Source organism: Pan paniscus, chromosome 6 (assembly GCF_029289425.2).
Source record: "Pan paniscus chromosome 6, NHGRI_mPanPan1-v2.0_pri, whole genome shotgun sequence".
Classification (NCBI taxonomy): Eukaryota; Metazoa; Chordata; class Mammalia; order Primates; family Hominidae; genus Pan; species Pan paniscus.
In genome coordinates, this window is record NC_073255.2 from 107,756,753 (window position 1) to 107,777,600 (window position 20,848).

At 38.2% G+C, this 20,848-nt stretch overlaps 1 pseudogene; it reads right to left on the reverse strand.

Moving 5' to 3' along the window:
- Positions 1–870: 870 nt before the first annotated feature.
- LOC134730783 (tigger transposable element-derived protein 1-like) overlaps positions 871–20,848 on the reverse strand; it is a 246,056-nt pseudogene continuing 226,078 nt past the window's right edge.

Below are 20,848 nucleotides of genomic sequence, written 5' to 3' on the forward strand. Positions count from 1 at the left end.
AAATTTTTCAAGTTGTAATTTTTAATAAAATAAATGATAGCTATGACCCACATAAACAAAAGTTCTTTGGGATCCTCAGAATCTTCAGAAATATACAGAGGCCCTAAGACCAACAAAAGAATACTGCATTAACTAGTTTATTATACTTATAATTTCATATTTTATGCATTCATAAGAATGACATCTGATGAAAAATCTACACCTCTATAAATTCAAGACTTCTTTCATTAAGAATAAAATATTGGAAAATGAATTCAGAGGTCTCTATGAGGTGTGCCTGGAGGAGGAAGCTAAATTTCAGTTTCTGAATTGAGTTTATTAAAGGTTTGGAACTTCTTAATAAAAAGATAAAAAAATCATTTGACCCCTCAATGAAAAAGCAGAGGAAAAATGCAAAGCTTAGGGGAAAACTGTATAAAAAGTCATGATCATAACATTTTAATATTGCACAGAGAAAAATACTTCTTCATATTTCTATGAAATCTATCCAATCACCTTACATGCAAAACTATTTTTATTTCTTCTTCCCAAATTCCACCCCAAATTCCTCCCCAGCCTTACCCCATCCTTTGACCTTATGACTCCTTCCTTTTCTCTTAGGCTCTACATCACAAAAGCTCCCAAAGTCTACTCTGGAAACACTCAAATATCCTTCAGGAGTGGAAGAGGAAAAGAAATTCCATGGACAGTCAGAACCAACTTTTAAAGGTAAAGATGGGGATGAGAAAGAAACTCAAAACATTGATGATTTTGGTCTTGTTCCATAGGCTTACATTTTCTTCTCTATGGACCAAGTACCTCTGTTTAACTTACTTATTAAATGGTATTCATTCATATTTTTAATTAAAAATACTTTATTGATAAAAAATACTAACACCCATCTGAGCCTTCAGCGAGTTGTAATCTTTTTGCTAGTGGAGGGTCTGACCTCAATGCTGATGGCTGCTGACTGATCAGGGTGGTAGTCGCTGAAGGTAGGGGTAGCTATGGTAATTTCTGAAAATAATACAACAATTAATCTGGCCACATTGACAGATTCTTCCTTCACAACAGATTTCTGTTGTGCTGCTGTTTGACAGCGTTTTACCCACTATAGAACTTTGAAAACTAGAGCCAATCCTCTCAAACCCTGATGCTTATGTATCAACTAAGTTTATGTAATATTCTACATTCATCATCATTTCAGCAATGTTCACAGCATCTTCAGCAGGAGTAGATTCTATCTCAAAAAAACACTGCTTATTCATAGGAAGAAAACCCCTCATCCATTCATGTTTTATCATGTGACTGCAGCAGTTATGTCACATCTTCAGGCTCCACTTCCATTTCTAGTTTTTTTAACTATTTCTAGCACATCTGCAGTTATTTCCTCCATGGAAGTCTTGAACCCTTCCACATCATCCATAACGGCTGGATTCAACTTCTTCCAAACTCCTGCTAATGTTGATATTTTGACCTCCTCCCAAGAATCATGAATGTTCTTAATTGCAGCTAGAATAATGAATCCTTTCCAGAAAATTTTCAATTTACTTTATTCAGATCCCTCAGAAAAAAACACTTTCTATGGTAGCTATATCTCAAATTAAGACTAGAAAGTTGAAATGATTCCTTCATCCATGGGCTGCAGAATGGATGTTGTGTTAGTAAGCATGAAAATTACATTAATCTCCTTGAACATCTCCATTAGAGCTCGTGGGTGACTAGAAATCTTTTTCTGAGCAAAGTCTCAATAGTGGGCTTAGAATATCAAGGAAACCATTCTGTAAAGAGTTGTGCTGTCATTTACACTTGTCAATTTCCAGATCACAGGCAGAGTAGATTTATTATTATTCTAATGGGTCTCTAGGATTTTAGAAATGATAAAAGAGTATTTAGCTTTGACTTTGTCAGCAGCTGCGTTAGTCACTAACAAAAGATAGCATGTCCTTTAAGACTTTGAATCCAGGCATTGAATTGACTTATCTGTGATAGTCCTAGATGGTATCTTCTTCCAATATAAGGCTATTTTTCTCCTATGGAAAATCTATTGTTCAGTGTAACCACTTTCATCAACGATCTTAGCTGGATCTTCTGGATAACTTGCTGCATCTTCTACATCAGCACGTGTTGCTTCACCTTGCACAATTTTTAATTTTTTTTTAAATTTTAGCCTTTATGAGTACATAGTAGGTGTATATATTTATGGAGTACATGAGATATTTTGATAAAGGTATACAATCAGTAATAATCACATCAGGGTAAATCGGTTATCCATCACCTCAAGCATTTATCATTTGTGTTAAGAACATTCCAACTGGCTAGGCGCGGTGGCTCACACCTGTAATCCCAGCACTTTGGGAGGCCAAGTTGGGTGGATCGCCTAAGGTCGGGAGTTTGAGACCAGTCTGACCAACATGGAGAAACCCCGTCCCTACTAAAAATACAAAATTAGCCAGGCATGGTGGTGCATGCCTGCAATCCCAGCTACTCGGGAGGCTGAGGCAGGAGAATCACTTGAACCCAGGAGGCAGAGGCTGTGGTGATCAGGTCATTGCATTCCAGCCTGGGCAACAAGAGTGAAACTCCATCTCAAAAAAAAAAATCCAATTATACTCTTAGTTATTTTTAAATGTGCTATAAATAATCATTGACTGTAGTCACCTTGTTGTGCTATCAAATACTAGATCATATTCATTCTATTTAATTATATTTTTGTACCCATTAACCATTCCCACTCCTCTCAGCCCCCCAGTATTCATGCCAGCCTCTGGTAACCATCATTTTAATCTCCATATCCATGAAGTCAATTGCTTTAATTTTTAGCTCCCACAAATAAGGGAGAACATGCAAAATTTGTCTTTCTGTGCCTGACTTATTTCACTTAACCTAATGTCTTCCAGTTCCATCCACGTGGTTGCACATGACAGGATTTCATTCTTTTGTATAGCTAAATAGTACTCCATTTTGTATGTGACTATTGTGAATAGTGTTGCAATAAACATAGGAGTGCAGATATCAACTCAATATACTGATTTCTCTCTTTTGGGTATATACCTGGCAGTGAGATTGCTTGATTACATGGAGCTCTAATTTTAATTTTTTGAGGAATCTGCAAACTGTTCTCCATAGTGGCTATTTTTAATTTACATTCCCACCAACATTGTACAAGGGTTTCCTTTCCTCCACATTCTTACCAGTAATCATTGTTACCTGTTTTTTGGATAAAAGTCCTTTTTACTGGGGTGACATAGTATCTCATTGTAGTTTTGATTTGCATTTCTCTGATGATCAGTGATGTTGAGCACATTTTAATAGACTGTTTACCATTTATATGTCTCTTGAGAAATGTCTATTCAGATCTTTTGCCCATTTTTAATCAGAATATTAGACTTTTTTCTATTAACTTGTTTGAGATCCTTATATATATGGGTATTAATCCCTTGTCAGATGAATAGTTTGCAAATATTTTCACCCAATCTGTATGGTGTCTCTTCACTTTGTTGGCCATTTCCTTTACTGTGCAGAAGCTTTTTAACTTGATGTGATCCCATTTGCCCATTTAGCTTGGTTGCCTATGCTTGTAAGGTATTACTCAAGTAATTTTTGCCCAGACCAACGTCCTTGAGAGTTTATCCAATGTATTTTTTTAATAGTTCCATGGTTTCAGGTGTTAGATTTAAGTCTTTACTCCATTTTGATTTGGTGTTTGAATATGGTGAGAAATAGGGGTCTAGTTTCATTATTCTACATATGAATATCCAGTATTCCCAGCATCATTTATTGAAGAGATTGTCTTTTTCCCAATGTATGTTCTTGGCACCTTTGCTGAAAATGAGTTCACCATAGATGTGTATGGATTTCTCTGGGTTCTCTGTTCTCTTCATTTGGTCTAGGTGTCTGTTTTTATTCCAGTACCATGATGTTTTGGTTACTATAGCTTTGTTGTATAATTAGAAATCAAGTAAAGTAATTCCTCCAATTTTGTTCTTTTTGCTCAAGATGGCTTTGACTATTCTGGGTCTTTTGTGGTTTTATATAAGTTTTAGGATTGATTTTTCTATTTCTGGAAAGAATGTCATTGGTATTTTGATAGAGATTGCATTAAATCTGTAGATTACTTTGAGTAGTATGAACATTTTAACAATATTGATTCTTCCAATCCTTGTACGAGGAATGTCTTTCCATTTTATGGTGTGTACTCTCCAGTTTCCTTCATCAGTGTTTCATAGTCTTCATTGTAGAGATCTTTCACTTCTTTGGTTAATTCCTATGTATTTATTTGTGAATATTTTATCCCATTTACTAGGTTGTCTATTTACTGTGTTGATAGTTTCTTTTGCTGTGCAGAATCTCTTTAGTTCAATTAAGTCCCATTTGTCAATTTTTGGTTTTTTTTTTTTGCAATTGCATTTGGAATCTTCTTCAAAAAATCTTTGCCGAGGCCTATGTCCAGAATGGTACTTTCTAGGTTTTCTTCTAGGGCTTTTATAGTTTTGGGTTTTGCACTTAAATCTTTAATCCATCTTGAGTTGATTTTTGTGTATGGTGAAAGGAAGAGTTACAGTTTTAATCTTCTGCATATGGCTAGCCAGCTGTCCAAGCACCATTTATTAAATAGAGTATCCTTTTGTCATTGCTTATTTTAGTAGACTTTGTTGAAGATCACATATTTGTAGGTGTCTAGCTTTATTTCTGGGTTCTTTAACTGGTTCTATTGGTCAATATGCCTGTTTTTGTACCAGTACCATGCTGTTTTGGTCAATGTAGCTTTGTATAGTTTGAAGTTAGGCAATGTGATGGTTCCAGCTTTGCTCTTTTTGCTTAGGATTGCTTTGGCTATTCATGTGTTTTTAGTTTCACATGAATTTTAGAATAGCTTTTTCTAATTCTAAGAAGAATATCATTGGTAGTTTGATAAGAATAGCTTTTGGCAGTATGGCCATTTTAATGATATGGACTCTTTCAATCTTTGTGTCATTTCTGATTTCTGTCAGCATTGTTTTGTAATTCGCCTTGTAGAGATATTTCACCTCCCTGGTTAGCTTTATTCCTAGGTATTTTACTTTATTGTGTGTGGCTATTGTAAATGGCATTGCAGTCTTGATTTGGCTCTCAGCTTGGACACTCTGTATAGAAATGCTACTCATGTTTATACATTGATTTTATACCCTGAAATTTTGCTGAAGTTGTTTATTAGATCAAGGAGATTTGGGGAAGACTATGGGATTTTCTATGTAAAGAATCATGTTGTCTGCAAACGGGGATAGTGTGACTTCCTCTTTTCCTATTTGGATGCTTTTTATTTCTTTCTCTTGCCTAATTGCTCTGGCTGGGACTTGTGGTACCGTGTTGACTAGGAGTAGTGAGAGTGCACATCCTTTTCTTGTTCTCATTCTCAAGGGGAAAGCTGCGAGCTTTTGCTTTCTGCATCAATTGAGATGATCACATGGTTTCTGCTTTTAGTTCTGTTTATGTGATGAATCACATTTATTGATTTGCATATGTTGAACCAACCTTGCACCCCAAGGATAAAGCCTACTTTATTGTGGTGGATTAGCTTCTTGATATTCTACTGGATTTGGTTGGCTAATATTTTCTTGAAGATTTTTGCATCTATTTTCCTCAAGGATATTGGCCTGATGTTTTCTGTTTCATGTGTCTCTGCCACATTTTGGTATAGGAATGATGCTGGCTTCATTGAACGAGTTAGAAAGGAGTCCCTCATCCTCAATTATTTTTGAAAAGTTTCGATAGGATTAGTATCAGCTCTTCTTTATACATCTGGTAAATTAGGTGCAAATCTATCTCATCCAGGGCTTTTTATGGTTGGTAGGCTTTTTATAACTAATGCAATTTCAGAACTCATTATTGGTCCACTCAGGGTCTGAATTTCTTCTTGCTTCAATTTTGGGAATTTATATGTTTCCAGAAATTTATCAATTTCTTTTAGGTTTTCTAGTATGTGTGCATAGAGGTATTCATATAGTCTATGATTTTTTTTTTATATTTCTGTGAGGTCAGTGGTAATCGTCCCTTTGTTATTTCTGATTTTGTTAGTTTGTATCTCCTCTCTCTTTTTTCTTTATCAGTCTAGCTAGTGGTCTATCAATCTTATTTATGCTTTCAAAAAACAAACTTCTGGTTTGCTTGTCTTTTGTACAGTTTTTGCATCTCAATTTCATTCAGTTCAGCTCTGATTTTGATTATTTTTTTCTCCTGTTAACTTTGGTGTTGGTTTGCTTCTGTTTCTCTAGTTCCTGAATGTTTTATGTTATTTTGCTAATTTGAGATCTAACTTTTTGATGTGAGCATTTAGTGATAAAAACTTTCCTCTTAACACTGCTTTAGCTGTGACCCAGAGATTCTGATATGTTTTATCTTTGTTTTCATTAGTTTCAAAGAATTTCCTAGTTTCTGCCTTAATTTCATTGCTTACCCAAAAGTCATTCAGGAGCTAGTTGTTTAACTTGCATGTAATTGTGTGGTTTTGAGATATCTTCTTAGTATTGATTTCTATTTTTATTGCACTGTGATCAGAGAGTGTGGTGGTATGATTTTGTTTTTTTTAATTTGTTGAAAATTGTTCTATTGCCAATCATGTGATCTATTTTGGAGTAAGTGCCATGAGCAGATGGAAATAATGTATATTCTGTTGCTTTTGAAGGAATGTTCTGTAGATGTCTGTTAGAGCCATTTGGTCAAGTGTTGAGTTTAGGTCTCAAATAGCTGTGTAACTTATCTGCTTTGATGATCTGTCTAATACTGAAAGTGGGATATTAAAGTTTCCCACTGTCATTTTTTGCTTCTCTAAGTCTCTTCATAGGTCCCTAAGAACTTATTTTATGAATCTGAGTTCTCCAGCACTGGGTGTGTATATATTTAAGAGAGTTAAATCTTCTTGAGTTGAGCTTTTTATCATGATGTAATGCCCTTCTTTGTCTTTTTCATTATTGTGGGATTCATGTCTGTTTTATTTGAAATTAAAATAGCAACCTCTCCCTTTTTACTTTTCCATTTGTTTGTACATTTTTCTCCATTTCTTTACTGTGAGCCTATTGGTGTCACTGCATGTGAGAAGAGTCCCTTGAAGACAGCATACCATTGGGACTTGCTTCTTTATCCAACTTGCCACTCTGTGCCTTTTAAGTAGGGCATTTAGCTCATTTACATTCAAGATTAATATTAATATATGCAAATTCAATCCTGTAATTGTGTTGTTAGCTGGTTGTTATGCAGACTTGATTGTGTGGTTGCTTTAATAGTGTCAATGCTGAATGTGCTTAAGTGTGTTTTTCTTATGGCCAGTAACAACATTGCCATGGTTGGAACTCTCTTAAGGAACTCTTGTAATGCAGGTCTGGTGGCAATGAATTACCTAGCACTTGCTTTTCTGAAAAGAATCTTATTTCTCATTCACTTATGAAGCTTAGTTTGGCTGGATATTAAATTCTTGGCTGGAATTTCTTTTCCTTAAGAATGCTGAATATAGGCAGTCAATCTCTCTGGTTTGCAGGGTTTCTGCTGAAAGGTCCTCTGTTAGCTTCATTGGGTTCCCTTTGTAGGTGACCAACCCTTTCTCTCCAGATGCCTTTAATATTTTTTCTTTCACATTGACCTTGGAGAATCTGATGACTATGTGCCTTATAGATGGTCATCTTGCACAGTGTCTCACAGGGGTTCTCCAAATTTCCTGAATATGTGTGTCAACCTCTGCAGTCAGACTGGGGAAATTTTTGTGAACAATATCCTTAAATATGTTTTCCAAATGGCTTGCTTTCTCTCCCTCACTTTCTGGACTGCCAATAGGTTTTAAGTTTGGTCTCTTTGCATAATCCCATATGTCCCAGAAGTTTTATTTTTTATTTATTTTTGTCTGACTGAGTTGATTTCCACAATTGGTCTTTGAACTCTGATATCCTATCTTCAGCTTGGTCTATTCTGCTGTTAAAATTTCTGATTGTTTTATGAAATTCTTATTGTGAGTTTTTCAGCCCTATCAGATCAGTTTGGTTCTTTCTTAAAATGGCTATTTCATATTTTAGCTCTCGTATTATTTTATTGGATTCCTTAGATTCTGTGGTTTGGGTTTTGACTTTCTCCTGAATCTTGATGGTATTCATTCCTATTCAGATTCTGAATTCTACGTCTGTCATTTCAGCCATTTCAGCCTGGTTAAGAACCATTGCTGGGAAGCTAGAGTACTTGTTTGGAGATGAGAAGACACTCTGGCCTTTTTAGTTGCTAGAGTTCTTGACTGATTCTCGTCTGTGTGGGCAGATGTTCCTTTAGTCTTTGAAGTTGCTGGGAAGTGTTGCTTTCATATTCTCCAATGCCCTTGAGGGTTTGAATTTGGTATAAGTTGGATTCAGTTGACTGGCTTTGTTTCTGAATGATTTCAGTGGGCCAAGGCTCAGCTTAGCTCTCCTGGGCTGTGTGCTGTAACCCTGAGGGACTGGTATCATGCCCATGGCTTTGTCCTCTGGCCCCTCAAGGTTAAGCACCCACTTGCTGTAGGGGCCAAGGTGTTCCCAGTCAGATGACAAAAACATTTTGATGAGGGTTGCTGGCCAAAGCACTTTGATGGCATGGTGGTGCAGGATCCACACTCACAGTGGTAATGCAGCAGCATTCAAGTGCACACTTGCACTGACCTGATAGGTTTATCTTTTGGTCTTCCTCTACTCGAGATATAAGTAGTTTACACACAACAATTAGAGTATTGTAGTATTCTGTATTTGTCTGTGTACTTATATTACCAGTGAGTTCTGTACCTTCAGATGATTTCTTGTTTCGCATTAATGTCCTTTTCTTACAGATTGAATAACTCTCTTTAGCATTTCTTATAAGACAGGTCTGGTGTTGACAAATCCCTTAGCTTTTGTTTGTCTGGGAAAGTCTTTATTTTTTCCTTCATGTCTGAAGAATATTTTCACTGTATATACTATTCTAGGGTAACAGTTTTTTTCTTCCAGCACTTTATATATGTCATGCTACTGTCTCCTGGCCTGTACGGTTTTGACTGAGAAGTTTGCTGCCGGACATATTGGAGCTCCTTTATGTTTCATTTTCTTTCTCTTAATGCTTTTAGGATCCTTTCTTTATCCTGGACTTTTGGGATTTGATTGTTAAATGTCTTGAGGTAATCTTCTTTATGTTATATCTGATTGGTGTTCTATAACCTTCCTGCACTTGAATATTGATTCCTTGCCCTAGGTTTGGAAAGTTCTCTGTTATCTCTTTGAATCTCTTTCTAACCCAACTTCTCTCTCTCTCTACCTTCTATTTAAGGCCAATGCCTCTTATATTTGCCCTTTTGAGACTATTTTCTAGATCTTTTAGGCATGTTTTATTCCTTTTTATTCTTTTTTATCTTCTCTATGTATTTTCAAATGTGTGTCTTAAAGCTCTTTCTTCATTCTTTCTTCTGCTTGTTTCATTCTGCTTTTGAGAGACTTGGATGCATTCTTCAGTTTGTCAACTGAATTTTTCAACTCCAAAATTTATGCTTAGATTTTTAAAAATTATTTCAATCTCTTTGATACATTTATCTGATAGAAATTCTGAATTCCTTCTCTGTGTTATCTTGAATTTTATTTAGATTCCTTAAAACAGCTATTTTGAATTCTCTGTAATGCCATATATCTCAGTCACTCCAAGATTGGTTACTGGTGTCTTATTTAGTTCATTTGATGAGGCACCCACCACCACGCCCAGCAATTTTTTTGTATTTTTCAGCAGAGATGGGGTTTCACCATGTTGTCCAGGCAGGTCATAAACTCCTGACCTGAGATGATCCACCTATCTTGGCCTCCCAGAGTGCTGGGATTACAGGCGTGAGCCACTGCACCCAGCCATCAAAGTCCTCTTTACTCTACCTTCTCTTTTCATCAAGTGGAAGGAGTCTCTCCTGGAGCTGCAAATTGTGCTGTCCGGGTTTGGGGGAGGGGTTACACAAGCACTACCTTGGCCAGCCCAGCTGGTATCTCACTGGGTCACATGCATCCCATGTTCACTGGCTTCAAGCCCAGAACAACATCAGGACTTGCCCAGGAATTGCAGTCCTTGTGGCCTAGACTGCCTTTCAAGTTTATTTAAAATCCCAGAGCACTGTAGCCAATGGTGGTGGGGCTAGCTGGAATCCAGCTTCCAACTGCTGGGACAAATAATTCCTCTTTGACTGGGGCTAGTCTAAATGCTTCCTCTGTGGGTGCTGACTGAATTTTTATCTGTTCTTTTCTGCTGTGACAGGGCAACACTGAGTTCCAATTAAAAGTCCCATAATCACTTCTCTTTCCTACCCCAAGCACACAGATTCTCTCTCCCCATGCCACACAGTACTGCTAGGGGATGGGGAAGGAGTGGTGTTGGCAATTCAAGACTGTCTTTCCTACCTTCTTCAGTGCCTCTTTCCTTGATATGATGTTAAACTCAGCTACTGTAATTGCTCGCCTGACTTTTATTTTTATGAAGGTGCTTCCATGTATGGATGGTTGTTCAGTTTGGTGTTCCTGCAGGGGAGATAATCACTTCAAAGGGAATGGGAAGATGTTGGTCAAAGGGTACCAAGTTGCAGTTATGAATAAATCTAGTGTACAGTATGACTATAGATTACAGGCACAGAGCCACAGGTTGTGGCTCTGTGCCTGTAATCCTAGCACTTTGGGAGGCTGATGCAGGCTGATTGCTAGAGCTCAGGAGCTCAAGATCAGCCTGGGTAACATGACGAAACTCCATCTCTACAAAAAAAAAAAAAAAATACAAAAATTAGCCAGATGTGGTGGCATGTGCCTGTGGTCTCAGCTACTCAGGAGGCTGAGGTGGGAGGATTCCTTGAGCCCAGGAGGCCAAGGTGGCAGTGAGCCATAATCGAACCACTACACTCCAGCCTGAATGACAGAGCAAGACTGTCTCAAAAATTTTTTTTTTAAATGTATGTATTGTATTTATTTTGGTTATCTCCATATTTTTGGAGATATCACAAGTACAACTGTGTGAGGAGATGGATATGCTACTTTGCTTGACTATAGTAATAATTTTACTATATGTTTATCAAACATTTTGTGTACCTCAAATATAAACAATTTTTTCTACAGTTAACCATGAAGGAAGACTTTACTTAGTCTATTGCAATAAGGGACAGAGACTGAAATCAACTCTGCTGAAACAAAAGGCAGGAAGGTTTCTAAGGTGAGCTTGTGGAAAAGCACTGAAGTACATTAAGGGGAAGGTTGATCAATGAGATTTGTCCAGCACATTGGGTTATTCCTGTTATTCCACAATTCACAAATGTTTTTCTCTGTGATCAGGCCACCACTGTTTGCTAATCAGTGCCCATCTAAATTAGGCCTGTATGGAACCACAGAGACTGGAAGATGAGGTGCTGTCTTATTTGACATTAATACTTCAAACAGATGTTTCTAGATTCTTCAGAAAGGCATTTCCTGGGTGGTAAAACTGGCAGAATGGCCAGTTCCAGATATCTGACTGGAGATGTCTAGCACTCACTTCCTTCACAAAAAAGAGTCAAAACAGTGAATAGATAACTACCCATCTGAGAACATTAAGGTTGTCTTGGTCACTAGTAACAATATTTTAGATGCTAAAATGCTGCTTGTAAATTCATGTCAGAATGCTAACATACTTCCATTTCTTCATCCCATCCCAAAAAGCACTCTAAGAAGATCACAATAACCATGTGAGGCACTCAGGACACAAACACACTTTTGTTCTGCTATCTTTTCTCTGACACTCAGACCACCCTTGCCTATAGCAATCATGTTTGACTATAAGCTACTTGAGGAAAGACTCTTTTTTAATTAAATTTTATAGCTCTTAGAGGTGTTAATACAGTAATGTACAAATAATTATGTTCTAATAATATTGATTGATGCATTAAATAAATGAACATTCCCCTCCCTGGAGATACGTATCAAAGAGCTCATAGCAGAATCTGAACATATCTATGGTCAAAATCAGTTTACATGCCAAATCTATGTAATCTCACATCCACTGCAATCCAACCTTCTTTATTACAATAACAACCAAGTCAACCTTTTAGAATACAGCCACAAGACCAAAAATCCATTAGACCTGAGTGACAAATTGGAACCACAGAGTTCATGCAGATAGCTCCCTGATACCATAATAAGTATAAATGAGTTTTTTTAAAGGTTCCTGTAGAAAAATATGTAGATAACCAAAAATAAAAGTACTCATTTTATTATAAAGTGTTACATGTGCATTTAATACATGCACATTTAATGTATTTCCTACCAGGTGCCAGGTCCTTGTGAGAAATGAAATTAATATTTTCACTGTTTGTCTCCATCAAACGTCTTATTAAAGGTAAGCAGACCTTCTGCTAGCCTGTTTAGGTAAGAATATAAAAGTGTAGGGTTATGGGCCTGGCGCGGTGGCTCACACCTGTAATCCCAGACTTTGGGAGGCCGAGGTGGGCAGATCACGAGGTCAGGAGATCAAAACCATCCTGGCTAACATGGTGAAAGTCCGTCTCTACTAAAAATACAAAAAATTAGCCGGGCTTGGTGGCGGGCGCCTGTAGTCCCAGCTACTCAGGAGGCTGAGGCAGGAGAATGGCATGAACCCGGGAGGCGGAGCTTGCAGTGAGCCGAGATCGCGCCACTGCACTCCAGCCTGGGCAGCAGAGTGAGACTCCGTCTCAAAAAATAATAATAATATAGAGTTATGTACATGTGGAGTATTTACTAAATTGATCTGATCTTATATGAATTATTTCAGGCACTCTCGTCTTCATCTTAAAATGGAATGGGAATCTACATCATTTGGGACTTCCCATTACTCTCAGAAAATAGCCCACCTCTGCTTTTTGAAAATAATTCTCGGCCAGGCGCAGTGGCTCACGCCTGTCATCCCAGCACTTTGGGAGTCCGAGGCGGGCGGATCACGAGGTCAGGAGATCGAGACCACGGTGAAACTCCGTCTCTACTAAAAATACAAAAAATTAGCCAGGTGCTGTGGCGGGCGCCTGTAGTCCCAGCTACTTGGGAGGCTGAGGCAGGAGAATGGCATCAACCCGGGAGGCGGAGCTTGCAGTGAGCCAAGATTGCGCCACTGCACTCTAGCCTGGGCGACAGAGCAAGACTCCAACTCAAAAAACAAAAAAAAGAAAAGAAAAAGAAAAAGAAAATAATTCTCCTCAGCTGTATTTTCATTCCCCTAGTTTTCCAGCTACTCAGAGTTTAGTATTACAATTATCTTATTATTGTTCTCATCTTGAATCATTTCAATAATCCTTAAAACATATTCAGGTTTTCATAAACTAAAAAAAAAAGATAAGCATATATAAAAGAAAACATCTAAAGAAATCTGTATTAGTTGTCTAACATCACATAACAAATTACCCAAGATCTTAGTGACTTAAAACAATAAACACTTATTAATTCACAGTTTCTGTGGGTAAGGAACTCAGTTGTGGCTTACCTGGGGGTTCTGCCTTAGGATCACTTAAGATCTTAGTGACTTAAAACAATAAACACTTATTAATTCACAGTTTCTGTGGGAAAGGAACTCAGTTGTGGCTTACCTGGGTGGTTCTGCCATAGGATCACTTAAGATGTTGCAGTCAGGATGTCAGCCATTTCTGCAGGCATCAGAAGACTTGACTGGGTCTGAAAAATCTGCACATAAGACAGCTCTCTGCCATGGTGCTGGTTGGAAAAGTTCCTCTTTATGAGTTACTTGAGTGTCGGCATGACATGATGGCTAGCTTCCCCCAGCATGAGCAACCTATGAAAGGGCATGACAGAACCTATAACACTTTTATGACCTAGAATCAGAAATCATACAGCATTATTTTTTCAATTTACTATGGCTTACACAAGTCAGCACTATTCCATGTGAAAGGGAATTACAGAGGGGCATGAATACCAGGAGACTAAGATCACTGGATGCCATATTGGAGGATAGCTATCATAACATTTTTCTTTTGTTCCCACCTATCTATTATATTTGCTAAACAATGTTCCTCTCTGGTTTTGCTGCCAAGCTCCTAAAATATTTGATCTACATCTTTCACGTCCTCTCTTTAAGGATTTTAAATCCTTCTTATCCTTTTTGACATCTACTTCAGTGCATACCACTCCATGAAACTATTTCCTCAAAGGTTACCAGTTATCTCTTTCTGCTAAATGTATGACCTTTGCCTTTCTTCAGACTTGTCATTCAACATCTTAAAGTGTTTGCTGCTATGAACAACCCCCTAGTGACATTTCCTCATTCTTTGGCATCTTTGGCACTTTATGGGCTTCTTCCATCTCTTTGATGCCACTTAGCTTCTCCACTGTGTTTCTATCTATGGAGTGTTCTCTAAGTTCACACCTCCATTTTTCTCCCTATAGTTTGGTCTCATATATCCTCACTGCTTTGGCTGTGACATTTAGTATCTGGCCATTAGTAAATATGCATCTCCTTCCCTACTCAATCATAGTATGTTCTTGCCAGCTGTCTACTAGCATCTTCATTCTCTAATCTCTAAGAAATTCCCACTGATTCTTCCTTCAATACCTCTTTGAAGAATCTGCCTTATCTCTTTCATTCCAACTACCACTACTGTAGTCCAAGCCCTCTCTATCTCACAACCAGATCAACACAGCACTATTTTAGCTGATATATTTACTGGACTCGAGGGCTGACCTTGCCTTTTCTTTAATAAAACTGTCATACGCTTTTCCACTACATCTTCTTTAAAAATTCCTTTTATCTTTTTATTTTTAATCATGAAAAGATTCATTATCATCTGATTTCAAATCTAAACTCCTTAGACTAGTTTCTGAAACACTTAATGTGTTTTGGAACCACACCATTTGGCTACCATACTTAATTCCTTATTTTCTTTATTTCTTACTCTTATTTACCTTATTTTTCCTTAATGAGGTTAATCTACTCATTGTCCTGCAAATACACAAATTTCCACATTTCCTTTCTTTAATTCTATTCTCCACCAAACACACAGAAAAATATGCTCTTATTTATGTCCTCCATTTTACGAATTTTCTAGTCTCAGTTTCCACAATCTCAATGAAATCTTCTCTGACTACTTTGTTTCATACTAAACTGTTTGATTTTTTAGTTCCTGATGCCCTATTAGTCACCCACACCTCTGATTCTTCATATGTTAGTTTTATTTCCACAGCTCAGTTGTCGGCTTCTAAATGCTGGATTTATTTATTTCTTCTCATATTTCTTTTAAAACATCTAAAATAGTCTACAAGTACCATGCTGAGCACATAATAGGCCATGAATAAATATTTATTGGTTAACTAAATGAGGAAAACAACTAGAAAATTCCCATGGCATTTGGCAGAATGACTACAGGCAAAAGGCTCCTTCTCAAAATATATTATCTAAAAGTGCATTTTCCCCATGTGTCAATGAAAAAACAAATGACTTTCTTCTAGCATAGCCAAAGTTAGCTCTTAAAGCATGTGTAAAATCCAAAAGACAGAATTTCTGAAGGCACAACTGTTTAACTAAAAAGACAGATACACAAAAGAATTTCTTCATTTAACAAGTACAGAGGAAATAGATCACATTCCAAAAGTAATTTGATAATTTTGGCAGCTGGAAAATAATTTTATAAAAATTTAAGCAATAAGGCTGTTGTCTTGGATTTGTTAAGGGAAAGGAAATTTTCATAAAGCCAAAAAAGTAAAAGAAGAACTTACACATGTGAGTATCAGGAAAAGAAATAGTGAGGATAACTGCATCACTGAAGAAACATCTTTTTTTCTAATTCAAGCATATTAAAAATTAATGTGACTATTAACAACTATGACCTCTCTATAGAAAGAGAATATATCCGTACTTCCCCCAAAGTCTCACAGTTGTTGTGTCCTCCTTTGCAAGCAATATTATGTCTTGGAATCAGTTTGAGGCTCTGCAGTCAGTGGAACTGTTCATTACTAGCTGAGTGACCTTAGGCAAGTTACTGAATCTGGAGGAAACTTACCAACCTCACAGAGCTGTTGGGAAAATTAAATGAGATTACGTATCTGAAGGAACCTGGCGTGGTGTCTGACTCATGCTGGCCAATACATCTTAGTCTCTTTCCATTCTGATTAGCAGAGATAAAGAGATATTGGGAGACAGAACCACACTAGAGTAGGAGGGAGGAAGCTGGGACTATTTTCCAGGTTGAGCTGCTACTTAGATATTATGGCAGGAACAGCAAATTTTCTTACAGATTCCATTTTCTTCACTTAAAAAGATTTTTTAGTTTTAATTTTTGTGGGAACAGGGTGGGTATATATATTTATGGGGTACATGAGATATTTTGATGCAGGCATCCAATGTATAATAATCACATTATGGAGATGGGGTATCCATCTCCTTAAGCTTTTAACCTTTGTGTTACAAAAAACATCCAATTGTAATTGTTTAGCTATTTTTAAATATACAACTAAATTATTTTCATTATAGTCACAGTGTTGTGCTATCAAATACTAGGTATTCATTTTTCTAAATATTTTTTATGCTCATTAAACATCCCCATCTACCCTCAGTGTCCCCACTACTTTTTCAAGTCTCTGGTAAACATCCTTCTACTCTATCTCCATATGTTCAATTGTTTTGATTGTTGCATCTCACAAATAAGTGAAAACAGGTGATGTTTGTCATTCTGTGCCTGACTTATTTCACTTAACATAATGACCTCCAGTCCCATCCATGTTGTTGTAATTGGCAGCATCTCATTTTTTATGGTTAAATAGCACTCCATCATGCATAAGGACCACATTTTCTTTATCCTTTCATCTGTTGATGGTCACTTAGGTTGCTTCCAAATCTTGGCAATTGTAAACAGTGCTATAGCAAACACGGGAGTGCAGATATCTCTTCTACATACTGATTTCCTCTCTTTTGGGTATATACCTGGGAGTGAGATTGCAGGATCACATGGTAGCTCTATTTTTAGTGTTTTGAGGAAACTCCAAACTGTTCTCCATAGTGATTATACTAATTTACATTCCCACCAACAGTGTAAAAGGGTTCCCTTTTCTCCACACCCTTACTAGCATTTGCTATTGCCTGTCTTTTGGATAAAAGCCATTTTAACTGGGATGAGATGAGATCTCATTGTAGTCTTGATTTGCATTTCTCTGATGATTAATAATATGGAACACCTTATCATATGCCTGTTTGTCATTAGCATGTGTTCTTCTGATAAATGTCTATTCAGAGCTCTTGCCCAGTTTTAAAAATCTTTTAAGTTCAGGGGTACATATGCAGGTTTGTTACATAAGTAAACGTGTGCCATGGGGGTTGGCTGTATAGATTATTTTATCACCCAGATATTAAGCCTAGTACCCATTAGTTATTTTTCTGGTCCTCTCCCTCCTCCCACCCTCCACCCACCAATAGGTCCTAGTGTGTGTTGTTCCCCTCTATGCGTCTCAGCATTTAGCTCCCACTTATAAGTGAGAACAGGAGGTATTTGGTTTTCTGTTCCTGCATTAATTTGCTAAGGATAATGGCCTCCAGTTCCATCCATGTCCATACAAATAAGGTGATTTTGTTCTTTCTTATGGCTACAGAGTAGTCCATGGTGTATATATACCACCTTTTCTTTATCCAGTCTATCATTGATGGGCATTTAGGTTGGTTTCATGCCTTTGCTATTGTAAATAGTACTGCAGTGAACATACACATGCATGTGTCTTCTTAACAGAACAATTTATATTCTTTTGGGCATATACCCAGTAATGGGATTGCTGAGTCGAATGTTATTTCTATCTTGAGGTCTTTGAGGAATCACCACACTGTTTTCCGTAATGGTTGAACTAACTTACACTCCCACCAACAATGTATAAGCATTTCTTTTTCTCTACAGTCTCACCAGCATCTGTTTTTTGACTTTTAATAATAGCCATTAGACTGGTGTTAGATGGTATTTCATTGTGGTTTTGATTTGCATTTCTCTAATGATCAGTGATGTTTGTGCCCATCCTTCTTGAGGATTTCCAGGTATTTGAAGGGACTTGGGCCCCAAGTCCAATATCACTGTGGCTTTGGCAGACTGATAGAGATACCACCTTGGTTGTCTTGGATAAGATCTGCAAGAATTCTCTGGGTAACCAGGCAGAGACTCTTGTTCTTTTCCCTTACTTTCTCCCAAACAGAGTTTCTCTCTGTGCTGAGCTGTCTGGAACTAGGGGTGTGGTCATGAAAGCACCATGCTAGTGTTAGCATGGCCACTAGGTCTTGCCTAAGGCCCGCTGTAACAACCACCTGGCTACCACCTTTGTTCACTCAAGGCCCTAGGGCTCTACAATCAGCAAGTGAAGCCAGTGCAGTTTGTGTCCTTCCCTTCAGGATGTTGAGTTCCCCCAGGCGGGTCCAGAGATGCTGCTTGGGAGCCAGGGATTGGAGTCAAGAATCTTAAAAATTTGCCTTATGTTCTATTCTTCTGTGGCTAAGCTGGCATTCAAACCACAATATATATTTCTCCCCACTCTTCCCTCTCCTTTCCATAGGCGAGGAGCCTCCCTGTGAGCACTGCCACCACCACTGGCCCATCATGGGGTTCTGCCAGGTCACCAATGATGTTCACTTAACGCCCAAGGGCTCCTCATTCATCTTGTGGTGAATGCTGCCAGTCCTGAAACTCAGCCTTCAGGGCCATAGGCTCTGCTCTGGCCCTAGGGCAGATCCAGAAAGGCTGTTCAAGAGCCTAGTTCTGGAATCGGGAACCCCACACTTTTGCTTACGGCTCTACCCCACTGTTGTGGAGCTGGTACCTTAGGTGAAAGACAAAGTCCCATTTACTTTTCTCTCTGCTTTTCTCAAACAGAAACTTCTTTCACTGTAGCCACCACAGCTGGGAATGTGCTGAGTCACATCTACAGTCAGCATGTTTCAGAGTCCAAGGACCACAGCATACTACTTGGTTATCTCTGCTGGTTACTCAGGCACCAAGGACTCTTTAGTCATTAGGTGATGTATCCTGCCAGGACTGGGTCCTTCCTTCAAGGCAATGGGTTCCCTTTGACTCAACATGTGTCTAGAAATGTCTTATGGGAGACAGGGCTTGAAAAGGGGACATCATAACCCTGACTGGTGCCATATCCTACTGTGGCTAAGCTGGTAACCAAGATGCAAGACAACTCCTCTTTACTCTTTGCTCTCCTCACCTTAATTAGAAGAAATAGGACACTTTTGTTGTCACAAGCTGCTCTGCCTAGGGTTGGAGTCGAATTGGCTCAAGCACTTCTTCAGCCACTCCAGCTGGTGTCTCCCTAGGTCATGTGCCCCCTAGTCCTCTGGCTCTGAGCCCAGCCCAGCACTAGGATTTGCCTAGGAATTGCGGTCCTTCTGGACTGCCTTTCAAGTTTACCTAAGACTCCAGAGTACTTTGGCCCATGGTGCCAAAGCTTTCCAAGAAGCTGAAGTTCTGACCGATGGGATGAGTGATTCCCCTTTTGCTAGGTCTGGTCCAAATGCTTTCTCCATGTGCTGGCACTAGCTGAGTCCAGGCTGGCTTTTCTCTCTGCTATGACAGAGTAGCAATGAGTTCAGTGTATGCCTCCCAGTCACTGTGCTCTCCCTACCCTAAATGCACAGGCTCTCTGCACTACAGAGCCATTGCCAGGAAATTGGGAAGGGGTGATGTCGCTGATTCAAGACTGTCTCTCCAACCCTTCTCTATGCCTCTTTCAATGATACAAAGTTAAAACCAAGTACTATGATTGCTCATCTGAGTTTTGGTACCTGTGATGGTTCTTTTCTGTATCCAGTTGTTAAAATTTGGTGTTTCTGCAGGGAATATGAATGGTGTAGGCTTCTATTCTGCCATCTTGCTCCATCCCTCCTCTTCTTGTAGAAGCCCCTGAGTTTTAATAGGTAGCCAAATAAAGATATATTTCTTTTGGCTTCCTGGAGTTTCTAACTGATTTATTTGCAATGCCGTTTGGTAGACCAGATACTACTTTACTACCATTCACCACTAACTTCAGCCCTACGCTCAGCCAAATGACAACATTCATGACTCTTTTTTGATACCTATGGGCTCTTCTGTGTATGACCACTGGACCAGATGATCTCTAAGAAATCTTCCAGCAATCAGTGGTTCTGGGAAAACACATGGGATGATGTTCATTTCTCTGTTAGTCAATATTGCAATTACTTAGTGGGTTTTCTCTTTTTCTCAAAATTTAACAGGAAATTTGAAATGATCTTGGTTTTAAAATTCTCAGATGTCTTCTGCATGTTAAACCTATCAAATATTTATTTAGGAGATGGATGGCATATTGTGGTTGCTGTAACAAAGTACCATAAACCTGATGGCTTAAAACGATAGTTTTTTTATTCTTTCACAGCTCTGGAGGCCAAAAGTCCAAATTCCATGTGTCAGCAGGGCCACAAAGACTCTAGGGGAGAATCATTCCTTTCCTCCTCCAGTTTCTGGTGGCTCCAGGCCTTAGTGGGTTGGTGGTTGCATCACTTCAATACTTGTTTACATCTTCATATGGCCTTATCTATATCTTTGTCTGCTGTCTCTTACCAGGACACTTGTCATTAGATCTTGGTCTCATCTCAAGAACTTTAGTCCCATCTGCAAATATTTTATTTGTAAATAATATCACATCCACAGGTTCTGGGGATTAGGACTTGGATATATGTTTTGGGGAATCACCATTGAACTCACTACAGATGGCTACATAAACAATCACTTATAAAATACATGCAGTAGAGCTATCTCATTCTCTAACAAGGAAACAATCAAATTTCCCTTTTTAACTATTTACAAAAAAATGAAAAATTTGTTTTAAGATATTTTCATATGAATTGTGAAGCTACACGTTTAAATAGCAATCTTTTCAATCTATCAATATCT